The sequence below is a fragment of the Parus major genome, chromosome 6, assembly GCF_001522545.3.
Source record: "Parus major isolate Abel chromosome 6, Parus_major1.1, whole genome shotgun sequence".
Lineage (NCBI taxonomy): Eukaryota > Metazoa > Chordata > Aves > Passeriformes > Paridae > Parus > Parus major.
The window spans coordinates 31312208-31327666 of NC_031775.1; positions in this window are offsets into that span (position 1 = coordinate 31312208).

Here is a 15459-nt window from a genome sequence, read left to right on the forward strand (position 1 = left end):
GAATGTGAGCAATGCAGCAGTGCTGTGACTGTCTTTGGAGACATCAAGGCAGGTAGCAGTGCAGTGAAGAGAGCACCGAGGCAAAATCAATGAACACATTCCCCATGAAAAGAAAAACCTCAAAAGAAATAATACAAAATTTAAGTCAAGAATCTAACATAAAAATACAGAAAACAGTTTTCAAGGAGCAAAAAGCAAGAGATATTAAGAGGAAAACTACAGAGGAATGTGGCCTAAAGTAGGATTATAGGCTTTTGGCTCTGATTCTTACCATGAGTAAGGATTAGCCTTGATTACACAACGGCTCTGCTACTATTACTGACTCGCTCACTTGCCAGATGCAATAAAAGCAATGCAAAATATATTTAGTTAATTTTGACACCAAAAAAGCAGCCACAGGGCAGTTATTTAATCACGATTATGGGAGAAAAGTCCCATTTTTTGTTATCTTACAAAAGTAGATGCGGTCTGTTTTTACTAACATCAATGTCATTGTGCACATACTGTCATTCCTTCCAAAATCTCCTATCTTTACCCCACATAAATAAACCCAACCACCCTCTAACCTCAGTCTCTGAGGCAATGCTTCCAAAGCACATTTGGTCTTAAAAAAGGCACGGTTCAGAATTAATCAAATAATCTTTCAGCAGAATCAACCAAAACCATCTGCATGCTCTTCTCACATGGACTGCAAGAAACTTGAGATTTCCAGAGGTCCACTGTCCTGGTAGGTGGGGAACTCATCTGTAGCATAAACACTCTCACACAGCAGCAGAGATTTCACCTGCAGCAGTCATTTTGTCCAGGGGCTCACCACATTCTTAGTCAGACAATACCACCACTGAGGATCATAAAAAACCTGAGCTCTATATTGCACATAGTTTGACAAGCACATAAATGTGAAGTTGCTCCCTCAATAAATTATATCAAGGCCTGATTTTTGGATTAATATGATTTGGTAACTTCCCAGAGATGCTGCAAGTCAATATATAATAGGTTTCAGACTTGCTTCAGAGCATCCCTCCTGTTTGCCAAAGCAAACAGTCACTAGACCCAGGAGAGAACACGCTCAGCTTTCCCTTTCAAAGTGAGTACTCCATGTATTGGTTGTTGATTCCTGCTCCTACTGCTGTTCACTGGACAAACAGGAGAAACTAATAAGGCTCCTGCCTGCCCCATCCATCTAGAACTCAATTCACCTGACAGATGAGATTTGAATTTCATTACTCGAAGGAGGAGATGGAACATACATCAGCTTATGCAACACATTACATTTCCTTGTGTAGGTACAATAGCTGTCTGATCACAGCTATTCAAAAGGCATTTTAGTGTTCAGCTCACTTCCCTCCTTCTACTGTCCTTCCACCCCTCCCCAGATACAGCTCTGACTGGTTTGGGGATCAGCTCGGAGTTCTGCCTGGAGCTCTTCACTTGGTCTTGTCAAAGCTGATACTCAGACCCAGGAGGATTCTCAGCAGTTGGCAAACACAGGTAAGGGACAGAAGCACTTAAGACTTGGACATCTTCAGGTCTGCATAGCCAGGAAGTTAACATTTTTGGAAACTCCATTTTTGAGTTAGGCAGCGAATTTTACTTAATATTTATGGTACAGTGTGGCAGCCAGCTGAGGTGTACTTAAGACTATGTAAACTCTTGGAGGTGCAATCCTGACCTCTCCACCCTGAGTGGTTCTCCTGCACTTCTTCAGATTCAGCTTTAGTGGTCCATGTAACAATCTAAACTAAACTAAAGCTTCACTTTGCCAATGAGTATGCTTTCAGCAGCACCATCGTGCTGATCTGAGTGATTCCAAAATTCCTCAAGCACCACAGCCAGTGCTGGGACACCCCAGGACGAGTCTGAGAACCAGGAGAAATCCTGGACCCTCTTTTTGGCAGCATCTCAAACTTAATTCGGTTGCAAAATACATTTTTAACTACTTTATGATATTGTCTTGATCCATCAAAGGTAGGCAGGAAGACACACACACACACACACAAAGTCTCTGGAGCATCCACTCTGCCTATTCCTGTGTGTTATTCCAGGTGGGCAGGTCTCTGCCCTCAGGTCTTGGTGTCATTCCACACAAAGTCTCTCATTCCCAAAGGAACCAATGTGAACTTTTAAATCAGGAAGACAAAGGTGAGAATAATGTTGTGGCTTTTGCTTTTCACTGAATCAGCCTCATTGCAATGGGCATGGCAGGAGAGAGGGAAAGTCCAACTCTGTTCCTGACAGGTTTGTTCACAATGAGGAACAGTGAGACTTTGGCTGTATCCATTTAAAGCAGAGTATCATGCTAACTTTATCTGCAGTAACTGCAGAAGTCTGATGCAGGCAACTTTAATCTGCTACTAATCTTTGAACTGATAAATACTTCCCTGTTTCATATCCAAATTCTCTGAGGCCTCTTGAAGGAACAGCATCCTGCTGATTAAAGACAGTGTTAACACCTCCAGTGCCTGGCCTAGATTTTCACAGAAAGGTTCAGATACAGAATCGAAAGTTTGACTCTTTAAAAATATCTTTCCTTCCTCATTACTCATCTGGCCAAGATGGAAATTTGTTATTTGAATTTTCAGAGAAAAGGCATTTGGAAGAGGGTTTGAACTAACCCTTACTGTTTGTCCTTAGCCTAGAATCCAGAACTGTAATTATTTTTACAGAAGAGGATCTTAAGTACAGACCCTTCAAGTCCTCTACTTACTTTTGCTGTACACCACAAAATACTAATTTTCCAACACCAGAACCAAGCCAAAGAGAGCAGGCAGACTCCTGTATTTTTTCTGATACATTGTTACACATTTATTAATAGTTTTTACTGATTCTGTTTTTTTGTTTTTTTAGTCAGTAAAAAATTCTTCCTTTGAAGGTACCAAGACTGATGTCACCCTGATTTTAAATAATGGAGCTGGTACACGGCTGAATAACTTCTTGCATTGTTTTATTTATGAATTGGCACATGTAGCTATAATTAAGGTGTTAAAAACACATTATGCTATGCTAAGTAAAGGGATATATTTTTTTCTGGAGTCTTTTCAGCCGGAAAAGCCTCTTTGGGACATTTGTGATGAACATCCATGGCCAAAATCTACGTGTACAGGCAAAGCTGCCCTCCCTGCATGGCCTGAGGGCTGAGGTGTGTGTGGTTTACAAAGGTTTACAGCAGCACCATCTACCGGAGAGCCCCTGGCTCCGTGCACAGCGAGCGCTCTTCCAGGGATTCCGGACGGGAAAGAGAAGCGCTGCCAACCTGGTTTCAAGGGAAGGACACCGAGCACAGCCACAGGGACAAAGATCTCTGCACTGGGGTGGCCTCACCTCTAGTCCTGGCGGCAGTTCGGACACATATAAATATAAAATAAAAATAAAAATAAAAATAAAAATAAAAATAAAAATAAAAATAAAAATAAAAATAAAAATAAAAATAAAAATAAAAATAAAAATAAAAATAACTATTAGAGAGTGTTCAGAGGAGGGCAATGAGGATGGAGAAGAGCCTTGAGAGGAGCAGCTGAGGGCTCTGGGTCTGTCCAGCTGTATCTGTGTGTCCAGGGGGGGAAAGGAGAAAGTGTGGTTGGAGTGGATGATGTGGGAGCACCCAGCCCCATTCTTGTGTTGCGGTTTCCCTTCTGGTAAACACAGAATGCAATTTTCTCCAAAGCAGTATTTGTAAAGCACTACGAGATCACAGATTTAAAACAAAACTGGAGAGACCTTGGAAATGTGTGACAGGCTTGGGTTCTGCTCTGGTCCCCCCTAAAGACCCTTTTTAAAAAATCTCAGAACTAACACTGAAATTCTGTGCCTAAATAATGTCTTATTGTGAAGGAGCAAAGAAAATGGGATGCAGATTCCCAGAAACTGATCCTTACAGCTTCACTAAATAAAACAATTACTAATCCAAAAGATTAGTTGAATAATTTAGATGAACTAAAGAATGTAGGATATGTATTTAAAATTCTTATGCTATGTACCTATAAACATGTGCCCATCTCCTAATTTAAGTGCCTTAGTTCTGTTGAAAATGAACTTGCAATCTTCTAGGACAAACTGTCCTTCACTTCATCTGAAGCTCTGCCATTAAATTCAAAGGCAGGAAGGCTGATCTTTAATAACATTCATCTATTTATATCTCACTTCTTAAATAACTGTAGAAATCTCTTTTCAGTGTGAACAGACTACAGAATATTTGTAAATGCATGCAGGCAATACAATGCACAATTTTGTTCTGTGCTTTCTGTAAGAGCCATCCTCTCAGGTGGAATTACCAGGATTAATTTAAGGACCATTAAAGGACAAAGCCCTTCTTAAAAATGGAACCAGACCAATTTATCTCTTAGTTGCCAAGAAATGCATTTAGGAAAAAATCAGCTACTTTGCATTTTGAACATGAGATAATTTAGTAATGTCAACATCCAGCAAAATGGACTCGAGTGTTAAAGTGACTCTGCCAGGGTGTAATTAAGGCTCATGTCTTCAAGGTTATAAAGCAGATATACCTGTACTCCACTGGGGTTGACTCCACTACACTGGCTAATTATTTTTTTAGGAATAATGGGAAACCATGTGAGACATCTTGCTGCTGATTTAATAACATTAAGCTTCCAGGAGACAACCTCTACCTTTCAGTTAAATCTGAAATAGCAAACAGGACATTTAAATAAGGGACAGAAAAATTTTGGCTGTTCACCTTTTCTCACACAAATACCTCAAAGCACACCACAATCTACAAAAACATCAAAGAAAAAAATTGAAGAAGTTTAAATGCACATTCAGACAGGAAAACATAATGAAATTGCACAGATCTTTTACTAAATTTACCAGGTTTTACTTGAACTATCTTGAAGGGTTTTGCTTGAGTTTATTATTCATTGTTTAAATTCTTTGGGGAAGTGTTTCCCAATTGCTGTAATCATCTGTGGTAGCTCTTCCATTCCCACTAAACCCTTTCTAATACAGCTTGATCAGACTCAAGGAAAGCAATTCAGGTGCTGCTCTGCACAGAAACAACACAAGGCAGTAAAGTAGTTCCTATCTATGCATTTCTGAAAATACTCTTATATTTAACTCCTGAAAGTTATCTATCTGATAGGTTATCCATTATCTTCTTACAGGAACTTCTGGATTTTTTTCCTGAGGGTCTGGAAAGAATTTAGAAAGTATCTATGTTGTATCCATGTGGGGAGTTATAATGATTCTCTCAAATATGCTTTGATGCAACTCTAACACCTAATTTAATTTCTTTCATGATGTCCAAACACCAGCATATACTGGTTTCCTCATTTCATCCACCCTTCTTCAGCATTATCTTCCTCTGTAAATTTGAACATCTTTTGGTTCATGCTGTATCCTCACTGTTACAAGATTGAATTAGATGCAATAATAATCATTGGGACACATTTCTGGAATTGTTTGTCACATTAGAAGTTGACTGTTCTGATATTTTGAGGGGGTTTTTTTTCAGGTTAAAAAGTAATTACAAAACTGAAGAAAAATTAGCTCTCTCCTGACAATTTACTAGTTCTACCAGCTTACAACAGACATTTGAAAATCCAAATTTATTACCTGATCTAGTGAACCATAATAAAAAAATTCTACTACAACAGAAAGGCATGATTTTCATATTAGCTATAATTTCCAAAGAAAACCTTACAGCACAGTAAAGATTAAATCTAGTTGGAAACAGGAATTTTCCTCACAACCTTAATTTTTTTTTTTTTTAAGACAGAAATATGAACTTTTCATCCAAACCCCAACCATTCAATTTTCAACAGAGAGGACCTTGATGATGCTGCTGGGAAGGCTGACAGAGCTGAAATTTTCCATTGGATACAGACAAGATTTTGTCAAAAAGGAAGTGTTATTTAATAGTTTGAAGAATTCCATCTAGTTTAGCTTATCTATTGTTTTCCAATTTTTTGGTTTATTTCAGCTCTGTCATTTTTTGACACTCCAGTACCCAGCCCTGCCTTTGTTCCTTATTCCCTGCCACTCTTGATTTGGGTATATTTGAAATAATTTCTTGTTTATCTTTCCATCTTCAGTTGTTTGCTCTTCAAATTCCCTTCTTAGTCTTGCTTGACTTTTTCCTGTAATGGTTTTCTCTTTCTGTTGGATCCATTTGGGCAGGATTTCCATTTTCTCTGTTTGGCTTGGATAACCCCTTAAACTGTACCAGCAGCCCAAAAATCTGTGATGCTGATTGAGCAATTAAGATTCTTTAGGCATGTTAATGAAAGGACACTGACAAGTGACTGAGCTATATATAATCATGGCCTTTTAGAACACCAGGAAAATAAATTCACTAATACCAGGTCTTTTAGACCCCATTAGAGAGCAAAGTCTGTGAGGCAGCCTGAGCATTTCATCAGGTCGGCCAGGTTTGAGCTGGTTTTGATGAGCTCCTCATTGCCATACATGAACTTTCCAGATGAGATTCGCTCGCCTGATTATTTCCCTGGGGGATGGGAAGAGCACAGCCCTAATTAGCAATCTACTTTGATATGAAATAAATATTAATTGCCTTTTCTAATCTGAAGGTGTCTACAACCCTTGCCTTTTACTATTAACAAGAACCCTTTATTTTCTTCCTTTTTTTTTATTTTTTTTAATTTTGAGATGTTTGTTTTCCTTTTATATTTAAATAGGTCTTAAACTTGCTCAGGCAACATCTAGTAGTTACAGGTTTGGTTTGTGCTATTCTTACAAAAATACTGGGAGTTCTAATTCAATTTTCTGATTTCTAGAAAAATCTTTACTATTCTATTTTTGAAAATCAGCCACATGTAAACACTCACTTGAATTCCTTGCACAAGCAAGTATAGATAATAAATACAATACCTATTCTTTGCAGGATTTTTAAATACTTATTAAAATATTAAAGGAATATGGACTTTCCTCTGTAAAAGGACCTACCTGGAATTAATCTCACAAGTGACTCCTGCTCAACATTTAAGGGATAAAACACCATATATCAGGAAGTCAAAGAGATGGTTCTCCACAAAAGCAAATAGAAGTTATCAATGCAGAGGAATGATTCATAATAAGGCTGGGAAACAAGGCATGGGAGTCCTGAGTGTGAGGAATGGGGGTGGAAGAAGAAAAACAGATAAGAAAGAAGAATTCTCCTTTCCAGTCTACTGCTGGATTTTCCTCAAACCAACATTTTTTATTCTATGCCAGGTATTCCTTGGAAAAAGAGCAAAACAGTTTTCTTACACAACATCCACAGAAAGACACATCTTTCTGTAAGAAACCTCAAGAATACAATGTAATTTTTACAGCTTCTCCTCTTCAGTAAGAGAGCAATGGCAACCTGGCAGAAATAAGAGGCAGGCATGAAAGCCTAGCGAGGATTTTTTTCTTATTATCACACCATCGCATCTGAAATAATTCCAGGATTCCAGCCAAGATCTTTGACACAAGTATTTGTAATGTTGAGCTAAAATACCAACCCAAAATGCAGCCAAGCACTGTTTGCTAAGACAGAAATCCTCCTGCAGGGTTTCTAGATTTATCTGTCTTCAGGAGATGGGGGGAAAAAAAGAAATTCAGAAGTTTTTCTGAACTGATACAGCTTCGGGATTAAGGGTGATCTGTAGACTAAACATTTTGCAAGGCTTTATATCCCTGCCATGGGAGTCATTTCACTTGAATGTTCTATTTCTGGAGCAACGGGGGATTTTTAAGTTTGCTAAAACAACTGAACGCATTCTTCAAAACAATACAGTGGGTCTTTCTTGTGAGAGCAAAGCTAATCAAACACACATCCTGTGCTATTGATGTCAGCCAGCTGCTCATGGCACTATTGGAGTCTCTGCTTTTAGGCCAACAGGGGTATTATGGACTGTTTCCTCCATCTGTTCTCAAAGCAAATGCCAAGATGGTCAAGGTGTCAGAACATCCCACTGAAAACCACATCAAAGGAGTGACCTCAGCTGCTGTGCCAGGACTGGAGTCTTAGCAGAGGCAAAATCTGTAGAAATAAATATGACAGCGAATCTAGAAAACATTCATAAGATAATTCAACAGGAACAGCCCTGGATGGGCTTTGAGGGCTCCAAAAGCCCTACCCCAAAATACCAAAAGGTAGTTAAGGAAATATATAATGTGATCCACCATGGCTGCAGCCACCTCTTTGTTACCTGACAAGAAAGATTTCCTTAACACAGAAAGAAAGGATGAAGCTGGGAGGAAAGGTATTTACAGGATGAGTAAGTGAGGTGACTCAAGCTCTGAGAGGCTGGAAAAAAGGAAAAGGAGAGGAATGGGAAAGGAGGGGGTGACTGATGTGGACACAGTGCAGGGAAGTAAGGAGGGTACTGGCAAAGAACACACTTTGGTGGAAGCAACACCATTTCCTACAAAACTGAGTGTGAGGTTTGGGTAAAATCTCTCTTGGGAGCTGCATAATTTAATTTTTTAGAGACTGGAAGGAATGGTACTTCTGTAAGAACAAGTACCTGGCAGACAGAAGGCAGAAAAGGATGCTCAGATACCCTTGGTTTTTGAGTTCCTCTCAGCAATGGGATCTCAGCTGGCCTGGAGACACCACAGCAGGAGTGCAGAGGGCTCTGCAGGCAGAGCTTGGATCAGCCACGAGTGCTCAGCTTCCATCTGAGGTCACCTCTAGGAAATAGGAGCTCAGCACATCCTGGCTGAGGTTTGCATCCCTGCAGAGCCCAGCCAGCCCAGGCAAACCTCTCAGAACCCATCACACCTTCCTTAAAATGCAGATGTTTACTTCAGCTGCCTGCTAGACATGTCTGAGGCTAAGCCAGCCCTCCCAGCCACGATTTCACTGCTGTGGGAAGAGGCACCTGAAGGACTGGGAGCAGCTAAAGAGGAGAAGAAGAGCTGCTTCTGGCAAAGCAGACACCACCACACCACCCCCACTCCACCAAAAATGGCAAACCCAGCAAATCCAAATGTGTAGGACTGTCCATCTCTCCTACCTACCTTCCTTTCACTCCCCTTGCTGTAGGCAAGGATCCAGTCCCTGACACCTCATCAGGGGTAGCAAAATTCAATTTTATCAGTGCTGCCAAAAGACCTGGATGAATTCTGACCTGCTGTGCCCAGAAAGGAGTTTAAACTCGTTACAAATTCTAGGCAAGCCTCGAAGTTATCAGTGAGTTTTTTCTACAGCAACAGTCAGAAAAGCCTGTGGATTCCAAGCTTCCATTTCCATGTAAAGCACCACATCTCCCTGACTGACCAACCAGGCTATTATGATTTGTGTATTAAAGCCTTGTGTTTTCCACCTATCGAGTGCATAAACAACAGTTTAACCTTTATCCCAAGGCATGTACACCCCTTTACTCCCAGAAAAATGAATTCATGTTTAGCAGTCAAATCAGTATCAACCTGACCTTTAAACACATCAGTGTTTCTTGGAAAAATATTATGGCTGGGATGCCTACTGTGGTAAACAATATTAGCTGCTCCAACCCATGGCTGAGCCATGCTGTGAGGAGCCTTATCAAAATAAGGGGGTGAAAACCAGCAGGGACTGCAGATCTTCTGACAAACTCCACAGGATATGAAGAACAATGTAAATGTAACAGTACTGGCAGATATATTTCTATATTACTGTTCCAGAGATAACAGCTAAGGTGAATCATTTCCCACCACCTACAGCACTGAATTATTTCAAATTCTGAAGGGACCATATTTATTTCATTGGTAGGTAGCAATTTACTTAGCTGAAGATCATTATATTTATGTGTCTGTGAAATCCTCACAATAATTATATATTTGAGCTGTCTCAGAAGTGCTATATATATTCTCATTAGTCATGTACTTCCAAGGATATTATCATTTTTTTTTCCTTCAACAACCTTTGCAATCCGAGTGTGAAGTACTGCACTGCACATGAACCTCGATTCTTATAGTTTTCTTAAACTCCAGTTTAATCAAACAGCAGGGTGGCCTATATTCAAATGCAAATGCTAAGCGTGCTATGAAATATCTTCATTCCCTTAAATGACTGCACTGTGGAGCTTATTTAAAACAGACCACACTGTGCAACAAAACAGAGGAGGACATGGGAAAAAAGTCCCCTGTTTGATACTACTTTTGCCAGACTTCTCCAAAAAAGGTCATGAAAATGTTTAGAGCAGGGTAAGGAGATCAAGGCGAGGGGGTTTCTTTCGTTCCAGTCCTATCTGTGCCAAGCAGTCAATTATACCCCGTGGGTGGAGAGAGGTCCATTTGTTTTCTTCAATGCACTTCACAAGTCTCATGTGAAAAATATTTTGAAAACACAAAACATCGCAAGGCTCTAAATGCAAATGGCAGTCCATGGAGCCAGAGATTAATAACCCAAGGAGGATCAGTACACACTGACATTAAAACTTACGGCCCTCAGAACTGCAGGAGAAGATCATGCTGTCCTTTACACCAGCTTGTTACCCTCTCCAGCGTTCCTGAAGGATCACCAGCTCAGTTTTTCCCTCTCCTTTTTAATGCAAAACCGAGATGAGGTGCCAGGCTGGCACCGCTGGAGATGGATGCTGGTGGTTAATGTAAACACTCCACCCTTCTGCAAAAAGGTTGAGCCAAGGAAACCAGAGCTTTAAAAATATTAATCCCTCACATCACTACTCGCATTCTGTCCAGTTTTATTTATTTGAACACCTTCCACAAGCATTAAGGAAACGGCCTCAGCTGTATTTTCCTTTACCATCCTTGCCAAAATCAGAGAGATTTCACAGTTTATTTCTCCTAATTTGGCTGATGGATTTTCTTTCTCCTTTTTGAAAATAACTGAGTACAAAAACGTTTAATGTCAAACTTGTTTTGATACACCAGGTCATATCAATTACTCACTAGTATTGGACATGCCAAAATGACAAGTTACAGCTAAAATCAGCAAGTAGAACAGGTAGAGAAGTTGACATTACATCTCACAGATGTAGCGCAGTAACAACACAGCCACAGCCACTGTAACACCGTGACAGTCCAGCAGCAATGCACTGCAACTACCACAATCTGCAAAGAAAAGGGCAGAGGCTAAATTCTGTTTCAGGCTGTGTAATCACAGGTTGAAACAAAGAGAAGTAATTCTCACACTTTTTGCTGGTTTGGTAAATTGACCAGTGAGGGAGATGCTAAGAAATATCAGTTCCTCCTATCATCAACCCATTTCTGCAGTAACCTTTACTCTTCTCTTTGGCAAGTACCTTAGTGCAAGTATTTGCCATGAAAATTAAACCCCCATCCTATTGTTGAAAGTTCAGATCACTGAAGAATCAATTAAAAAAGCAAAAGTACAAAGTTTCCTGGGAACCACATGCATGGTAAACAAAAATCAAGCAGTAACTGACTTTGAGGAGCTCATTGCACCTCTGACCCTACATATTTATCTATATTTATGCTACAAACCCATGACACTCTTGACTTTGCTGGTGCTGCTTCTAAGTAGTGCAGTTACACATAGGATCTACCATTTCTCTTCAGGTGAGCACCTGTTTCTGCATATAGAAATTTATTTATTTATTTATTCACTCCATGGTTATAGAAGCAAGCACTGAGCAAATGTAAATAAGCATGACTTGGCAAACAGACAGACTCACTGTGAAACCCCCCCACCACAGCAAATTAATCAGCCTAAAAGACTCTCACAGTTTGAAATTGGGCTTCCTAATCTATGATGGCTGCCACGTTTAGTTTACGATGATATAAAATAAACATCACACCTTTAAACTTTTCTCAGGGCTGATAAATCAGCAAGGAGGGGATGACTCTCATGAGAGGATCGTGCCTGTGGTTAGCAGAGTCCCACAGATACACAAGAGATGCAATTATGCTAGAATAGCCAATTCTAGAGCTCTGACATGGCTTATTATTTGACTAGCAAACAAGGAACTTCTTCAACTTAATTGTAGCCTAGCTTTTCTAATGCTGATCTTTTTCATCCTTCTTTTCCTTTAACTATGGCCTTCACAGAATTTTGTTTTATTTTAATCCTTTGGTTGTTGATGTGCCCATTTTTCAGATCTGCTTTTACCTGCTATGGATACCCACAGCTTCTGAGTAAGTGTAGTTGCTTGTAAGATTCACCCCATCACAGCTCACTTGTTAGAAATTTGTGATTCAGAGTAAAAGAATTTACAGCATTAATTTCAGCCACGCACTGTTAGAGATTCTTAACTGTGGCAGTGCAATGTTTCTGAAATGTATGAAATTACTGACACTCTTGGTGCAATGTTTACCTTTGCAGGCATCAGATGATACTGTGCCTTGTACCACAGTGTATGTATGTGGGATAAGGAATTGATAACTACAGGAGGCAGCACTAAATATGCATCAGGAATTATCTGCATGATCTGCAGTGTGTGAAGGGAGCTGGGCTCTGGCGTGGGTGAGAATCCGTGGAGCTGCAGGTGCTGATCACCACCTCAGCCACACACCAAGGACACGAACTTGTCCTGCCTGAAACCATTTCCATCCCCCTGCAAGGTAAGCCTTCCATCACCCTAAACACAAGGAACAAATGATTCCCACTAATTAACAAACAGCCTTGGCACAGGGCCCAGGCCCCGACTGCCCGTGCTCCGGTACCGGCTGGAAGGAGCATGGCAGAGCTTTGGCAGGTTGGGACTTTAAAGGTCAAGTAATTACCAGCCTTTGGGAAGCATAAACTGCCTTTAAAGTCAGCAGAGCAAGCAAAAACTATTAGGAGATTCATCCAACATTTATCTTTTAACTTGTTATCTCTGATACACAAAGTCATTCTTATACTGTTTGCATTGTAGTGCATAAAATATTAAAATTAAAAGGCTTAGGGACTTCTGAGGGGGAAAAAAGAGAGTAAAACTATTTTAGATTCAGAAACATTTCATCAATATGTAGTGTATTTGCATACTGGAATCAGAGAGTCCTGATTATGCATGTTTATTGATTTTGGCTTTGTTTTGATTAATGATAAAACTATGATCCGTCTTGTAAGGTAGCAGGGCTTGAGGGAGCTCAGTGCAATACAAATGGTTTGTATTTTAAGAAATCCTATTTATGCAAATAAGAGCACATTCACATGCATTTTGCTCAAGCAGGGTTGTAACAAAGCTTTCCAAACATTCTCTTTTATACTCTGGATAATTTGGGGAGGCATGTTTAATACAAAAATGCTGCATAACAATTACTTTTTTTTCTTCATTATGAATGGCTCCCATTATATCACCTTGGACAAAAGAACAAGCTTCAATTCCCACTGCGCCTAATTTATTATCACAGCCGAAGATATTGTTTTGTGTCAGAGCAAATGCAATATTTCTAGAAATGGACTGCAAAAATCCTGCTGGGGAAGTTCAAGGGGACTAGGGAGACATGAGGAAGAAAAAACAATCTGGAGCTAGCTGGAAAAGTTTCTGCATTTCTGGAAAAGCAATGTTGGCATGTTTGCCTGCAGTCTGGAAAGGGGGGAGAGAGGTTTCCATCAGACAAAGCAGCCCTACACATTCATTATTAGAGTGCAAGGAAAACGTGAGGACAGACTTCCAATGTGTCATGTCCTAAGGACATCAAGAGTTGTGACAGATTCTATTCCTGCCTTAGTTACCAGCATTTAGACCATCCACTGGGCAGTGGACTGAAATCATTCTGAATTTATCCAACCAGACATCTGCACATCAAGATAAATAAAATTATCAGTTGGCCTGTGTTCTGACACATGAATTATCTCACAAATCTCAGCAGGATCTTTGCCTATATGACAGCTGCCATATTGGCCTCTGATATCTACTTTGGCAGCAAGGTCAGAATCTGGAGTCTGAATGTAAGAGCAACCTGAGAATAAGTGAGGGAGTGGAGGTGAGGAAAATCTCCCTCCTGAAGTTATCATTCCCAAACACTCTTTTTTGACAACTTAATAGTCCAAAGCTGTGTTGTAGAAGAAGGATATGGAACAGAAGTGTCCATATCTGCAAACAAGGCTGACCTATCTGCTAAGAGACCCTGTGGCAGCTTCTTTTTAAAGGACAGAGGGGTTTGTTTGCGTTCTGTGGGCTGTGGGGGCTGGGGACAACTGAAAACCAAGAGAACACCAATGGAACACCAACAGAACACCAACAGAACACCACCCTTCCCATCATCCTGCACTGACTAAATATTTGCTTCCACAGCAGTGCAGAGCTGCTCCATACTGCAGGAAATCTGTCTGAACCCCTTCTCCAGGTGCTCCTGTGTATTCTCTCTCTGTGAACTCTCTCTGGGAGAGCGAACCAGTCAAGCTCAGAGGGAAGAGGAGGGGTCAGCTGCACAGCAGGAAAAGGTCAGGCTGCCTCACCACCATTCCTGCAGCTAAAGGACTGGATTTCTCTTGGAAATTTGGGCTCTTCACTGGTTAATAATCCCTCTTCTGTTTCAGGGACTTTGTTACATGAAATAGATGAAACGGTCACCTTGCTCTTCCAGCTCCAGCTGCTGGGAATTTTCTCCAGTTTCAGAAGAAATGGTATTGCCCACAGAAAGCCTTTGCTTGACAGAGCTCCCAGAAGGCAGCACTGCAGGGTGGTCTCACAGCTCCACAGGGATCCCCTCTGGAGGTACTCGGGTCAGGAATAACAGAGTCAGGACAGACTGAGGAAATCCCTGCTATTTTCTGAACACTCAGATTGCTCAGGGCACAGGAACTGCTGTCACAGGGCCCCTCCCAGGTGGGAAGGGATCAGCTAAGCCATGAGGGCACACACGTATTTCTGCCTCCAAAAAAACAAGTTTCACTCGTTTTTCAACTCACTTGAAAAGGCAAATATGGTTTGAAATTTCAAATTTTGTAAAGAATTATTTAATCCAGAGGCTAAAGCTGTTTTATATTTAAGACTGAATTTAGCTTGAAGCATAAAGAAAACTTGAGCATAAATTAGCATATATTGGAAATTTAATGCTAGAGAAATAAAAAGTTGGTTTAAATCCAAGTAGTAAACAAAAAAACTAATTTTGTGAATTTGCTGGATACTGTCAGTGATTAAATAAGTAACTGTAATTAGATTATAGGCTCTCTGAGACAAAATAAAGCAAATGAGTATTGAAAAACCTTTGAACTTTGTATGCATCAAACCTCACAAGACATTTCTATTAATGCTGGAATCAAGTTGTTGCATTTCTCTGACACAATTTGAAAGCTCACTGATATCAGTATAAATCTGGTAATTGAACTCCCAACTGTAGCTCTTGCACTAATATAACACGGATCAGAATCAAGCCGTTCAACACATCCGCCCTCCTATGGAACCAAGCTGAATTGCAGGTCGCAAAATAGTTTGAAGATCAAATGTTAATTTTTGTCTAAATGACACACGTTTTATTCAGAATGAAAATTAACGTCCCACATGCCCTGAAAATCTTCATAGCAATGATGAGAAGCTGGAAGTGTGGAGTTTAACACCAGGAACAAAGACAGGTTTTAGGCATTTTTGATGGAAAATACTATGCTTCTGTATCAAGAGTCTTCCC